The following is a 5,687-nucleotide window of genomic DNA, read 5'->3' on the forward strand; positions in this document are numbered from 1 at the left end:
AAGATGCTTTGTGTGTTGAAATAGGCGTTTAAGAAAATTCTCAAGTTTCAAGTTTCAAGTTTCAACCAAAAATGGTTCTCACATATGTATATGTACAATGAATGTACAGAAAAAGAATTCATTTCATATCACAGCACAGTATTTTATATCTGTTTTTTTTTTTTTTTTTTTGTCTTTAATAAATTTTTGTAGCAATTTCACTCTTAATGGTAAAGACACTATATTTGAAGTCAACTGATTCAGAAATACATAAATGTTACAGACAAACCACTGCTGTATGAAGGATGGCAGTTGACCTTGACAGCTGTGGAGTGAATTATGTTTGGGTATCCAAAAGATAAAAGGTAAGGGTAGATTTCTCGGAAGCATAGAGCACCACAAATAAGCCATAAGAGCCACGCATTTGCAAAGTAGGCCCACAACAAAAAGAAGCTGTAATGGAAAAATATTATAGATGGGTTGCTTCAAAAATCCAACAAATACATTCTAATTTTATGCAAAATAGAGAGGGAGGAAGGGGTAGAAAGGGGGATGGGGGTTGAAGGCGATAGTAGTAGAAGGATGAATATACAAAGGGAATGCTATGTTCCTTAATCACAGTTTCATTACAACGTAAACCACAGTAGCGCAGACATTTATGTACGAAAGACAAATGCACACACACCCACCCACAACTAACTATTTAACATGGATAAACAGACAAGTAAGATATAACAACACTGTAAGGCATCGCCCAAGACAAACAGACGCACAAGCACACAAACGCTCACATATAAGTAGGAAAAAACAACAGTCTTGTACCGCCTTAGGATTCTGGCAGCCATAGTTACAGTGGGTATGAGTATTTATTCATAGTTAAGAGGGAGGGGATACAAAAACAAGGGAGCGCATTTGCAAGGGGAAAGGATTCTTTGCACTGACTGAAAAGAACAAGATCCAGTTCAAGACAGAGAAGATTTGAGCCACTCCAGCCGAGTGTCTACACCAGGGCCAAGAACTGTGTCCAGAGATTCTTTGCTCATCCTTTGTTTCTCTGGATGCCGGTTAACCTCTGGGGTGCCAAGTTGCATTGCCTGCATAAGGATCCAGGAACCAAGGTTGTATGCAATGGTTCCCTCACCAGAGTGGACATGCATCAGATAACTCGCTCTGTGAATGTTTAAGAATAACCTTATTTTCCATGTAAACTACTTGATGCAAAAATAGATAATAACATAATTATTATTTAATTCTGCTAAAATTTAGAAGTAGAGGATCTTGTAGTACCTTTTCATTATAAATATATATCATAAAATGTCAGACTCTGGCAATGAGTTGAATAAATTCCATGTAGAAAGACTGAATGTAAGATTTATCTCTTGTTACCTATTTCTGCTTGAACATTCACCTTTCTTCTTTTTTTCATGCATGTTGATATTTTTGCATGAAAGAATGTTTTCTTTTATGGAGCGTGTTATCTCATTTGATGGAAGGTTATGAAAATACCTTTGCAGGAAGAAGTGCTAAGATTAGTAAGTGGGCAACCAATGTCAGAAATGAACATGGACAAGTGATCATGACTGTCATGACTACAATTAAAGGCTATGGTCTGTCTAACATGATACAAGACCTGTGTGCACGCTACCAGAATGCCTTAGGGCCATCTCCTCGGATCCTGTATGTTGATAGGGACTGCTATGGTGCTGCATATATTGGAAAATACTTTAAAACCTGGCCATACCTTACAGTGAGGTAAGTAATTCTTTTCTATACTTACATAAAACCCCTTTACAAGCTTTAAAATACTTTAAAACCTGGCCATACCTTACAGTGAGGTAAGTAATTCTTTTCTATACTTACACAAAACCCCTTTACAAGCTTTTTCAATAGTTTTCAACTTTATTTAAATCAAAGATTACAGTGAATAGTTGAAATGATTATTTCTTGTGTTCTTTTCAATGTCATTTCTTTGGTATTTCTATTATGTTCTTTGGGCTGGAGTGTGTCTGTGACATAGTTCATTTAGTTTTCATTTAGTGTTTGATAATTTTAGATTACAAAATGTCTAAAAATGAAATGTGCACATATTCGGAAAAAGTATTATTACACAATTGATTAACCATTTTCCTGTATGCTGTCTGTGAAATATCTTTAATACACATACACTTCAGAATATTATGAATACAACATCTAACATATAATCACAAATGCTTCCATGCAGTATTTACAGTACTTTCCTATGAGCAGAAATATCTTCTTATATAATTATTGTCTTGTGATGATAAAGGAGATCTCCAGCCATTAACAGACCTATTCTGGACATTGCATTTTCATAGAATGCTTGTATTTGATGCATTAATTTAGTAAAATTACATTGGAATGAAAAATACAAGCATTTGATAATTTCTTATTTACAGACTGGATATCTGGCATTTCATGCAGAGATTGTCTGTCGGATGCACAACTGATGCCCATCTATTGTACGGGACCTTCATGGGTTGTCTCAGCCACTGTATCTTCAAGTAGGAGGATGAAGCCATCAAGACACTCCCAGTCCTTTTGACAACTGGCAGGCTCGACATGTTGCCCTTTGGCATCTAGTGTTAGTTTTATAATATTTAGCTTATAAGACTGGAATTTTGACCAAATTCAAAGAATTTTGACTCTAAGGTGAAAAAGTGGACTAACTGCATAATAGGACATCTATACCTTTGCACAGGCTATAAAGAAGTGTCATCTGTTTTCATGGGTAGTTCCGAGTATGTTATTTGATTGAGGATAAATTACATATTATTGTACATTACGTTTTCATCTGTCTGTGATATTTTCATGAAATTTCCTTAAAACCATGTGTATTTACAATATAAATATTTCTTGCATGAGTTCTTTTGACCGCTTAATTTTCATTTTTTCTGTCAGCAGTTGAACTTAATTTCATAAAAATATTTGTTATCAAATACTGCAAATGTGATTATTTTTGCACAGAAAATATTTACAAAATCGTGAATCCAGTTAAAAATGTACACGTAACACATCTCGGTTTATATTAGGAAAAGTAAGCATCCTGAGGAATTTCATTCTTTGTGTATGTGAATATTTCAGCATGTTAACCAGACCAGAAGTACCATTTTTATCATTATTTAAAAACTGATACCATGAATACTTCGAGCATTTGGAGAAATAGACAATTCATCTATATTAGCTTGAAGAATAGTCATTTTTGTATTTCAGAACAAAAATGTAGCTTATTACAGTTTTTAAAAGTTATCAGTTCAAGAACAGGAGCTATCCATATTAGACAGCACGCTGCTCGACTCTGAATTAGAGCTTTGCCAGTAAAAGGGTCATAAATCTGTCAAAACTCTAATCAGAGTTATGGGGATTGTTATGTCTCACCCCTTCTGGGGGAGACATATTGTTTTTGCCCTGTCCATTCGTCTGTATGTACGTCACACTTCATTTTCTGATCAATAACTGGAGAACTATTTGATCTAGAACCTGCAAACCTCATAGGGTTGTAGGGCTGCTGGAGTAGACGACCCCTATTGTTTTTTGGGTCACTCTATCAAAGGTCAAGGTCACAGGGGCCTGAACATTGAAAACAATTTCCAATCAATAACTAGAGAACCACTTGACCCAGAATGTTGAAACTTCATAGGATGATTGGTCATGTAGAGTAGATGACGCCTTTAGTTTTTAGGGTTACTCTGTCAAAGGTCAAAGTCACAGGGGCCTGAACATTGAACACCATTTCTGATCAATAACTTCAGTACCACTTGACCCAGAATGTTGAAACTTCATAGGATGATTGATCATGCAGAGTAGATGACCCCTATTGATTTTGGGGTCACTCTGTTAAAGGTCAAGGTCACAGGGGCCTGAACATCGAAAATCATTTTCGATCAATAATTTAAGAACCACTTGACCCAGAATGTTGAAACTTTATAGGATGATTGGAATGCAGAGTAGATGACCCCTGTCAATTTTTGGGTCAGTCTATTGAAGGTCAAGGTCACAGGGGCTTGGTCATGTAAAATAATTTCCGGAAAGTAACTTGAGAACCACTTGACCTAGAATGTTGAAACCAACCATCAGTGTCTCTTTGACTTTCGCTCCTGACCGCTATTGACTTCTTGCCTATAGGACTTTGCATTGGGGGAGACATGCGCTTTTTTACAAAAGCAGTTTCTAGTTTCTTTAAGTGTAGCCTTTGATAGTAAATAACTATTTTAAGTCAATAGCTTTGATAGTAACAGAGATATTGAACGTTATATAAAACTTTAACCCAAAAATTCTAAGTTAAAAAGGGACATAAATCTGTCAAAATACAAATCAGAGTTATGGAGATTATTTCTCCTGGTGTAGACTGTGAAAGTAGTTTCAAGTCAAAAGCTTTAACAGTAACAGAGATATTTGACTGTATTAAAAACTTTAACCAAAAAGTTCTAAATTAAAAAAGGGCATAAATCGGTCAAAATTCAAACAGATTCATGGGGATTGTTTCTCCTCATATTGTTTTTCCCTTAAACAACCTAATTGATTAAACAGGTTTAATTTTAACTATGACTGAAAAATTTCTCTACACATATGACATATAAACTTTCAGATTGAGATGATTTTCTAAGGTTGCCACTGGGTCAGTTTTCAAGCCACTTGTTACGTTATTACTTAGCACCCTGGTGCACAACATGTCTTTCTCTATTCACTATCTACTATGCCATTCACAGGGAACTATCTACTATGCCATTCACAGGGACCAGTCTAATTAACATAACATGAATCTGCATGGGGATTGTAGATAGGAAAATAATTTTGTGATTTATTTATTGCAGAGATTAATCTACCCTTTGACGTAAGTAAAAAACTTTGGAGGTATATTGGATAAAATGTACAGTAGAATTCCGCTATTAAGACCACCCATGGTTCTTTGTAAAACTGGTCTTATTAGCGGTCTGGTCTGATTAGTGGACAAGGCTATACGGGGAAGGTCTGGCAGATAAAAACACATTGGAATACAATCAAGACGCAATAATGGCAAACACAGTGTTCAATTTATATGTAGCTTTATTTTCTTACGGATCAAACTGTGTATTAATTAAGGCCGCATTTAACTGATAATGATTTAAATTTTGTTCAATTAAAGACAATTACAACAATATCAAACCTTTTCAAACTTCATTCTCCGCTGAAATCCCAAACGTACTTACATTAATAATAACAAACAAACACCGTTTAGATCTAATTAAATCCGTTTTAATCCAGTCAATTCGATCAGCGGGCATTCGTCTAATTACAAATAAATTAATTTTTTCAACAATTTCTTATGTTAAAATAGCGATGTAAAACACCAAACATCTTTAAATAACAATTTCTGACAATCAAACAGTTTGATATGTTGTTTTGATAACATTTACAGACTTAGCAATTAACGGATAAATACACAATGTACACGCTTAACGTGTTAACACGATGTCGCATGTGTTAATTCCGGCGGCGATTCACGGTAATATACAGAAAAATTTGAGTGGTCGTAATTGCGATGATTAATTAAGTGTGAAAAAATCAAACAGTTCTGAAATTGGTGGTCGCATTAGTGGATTAGCGGTCTGGTCGCATTTTCGGACAAACGACCATTGGTTTTAAGAAGGAAATATTCCGTTCTTTGCAAAATCGGTCGTATTAGCGGTGCGGTCGTAATTTCGGCGTGG

General features: G+C 35.3%; 1 long non-coding RNA gene across 1 annotated transcript; it reads left to right on the forward strand.

The window, feature by feature from the left end:
• Positions 1-259: 259 nt before the first annotated feature.
• On the forward strand, positions 260-4,855 carry LOC128548881 (uncharacterized). Its single transcript, XR_008367301.1, has 3 exons — positions 260-344; positions 1,494-1,731; positions 2,397-4,855. It is a non-coding gene; the product is annotated as an uncharacterized LOC128548881 (long non-coding RNA).
• The last annotated feature ends 832 nt before the right edge of the window (positions 4,856-5,687 follow it).

Source organism: Mercenaria mercenaria, chromosome 15 (assembly GCF_021730395.1).
Source record: "Mercenaria mercenaria strain notata chromosome 15, MADL_Memer_1, whole genome shotgun sequence".
Classification (NCBI taxonomy): Eukaryota; Metazoa; Mollusca; class Bivalvia; order Venerida; family Veneridae; genus Mercenaria; species Mercenaria mercenaria.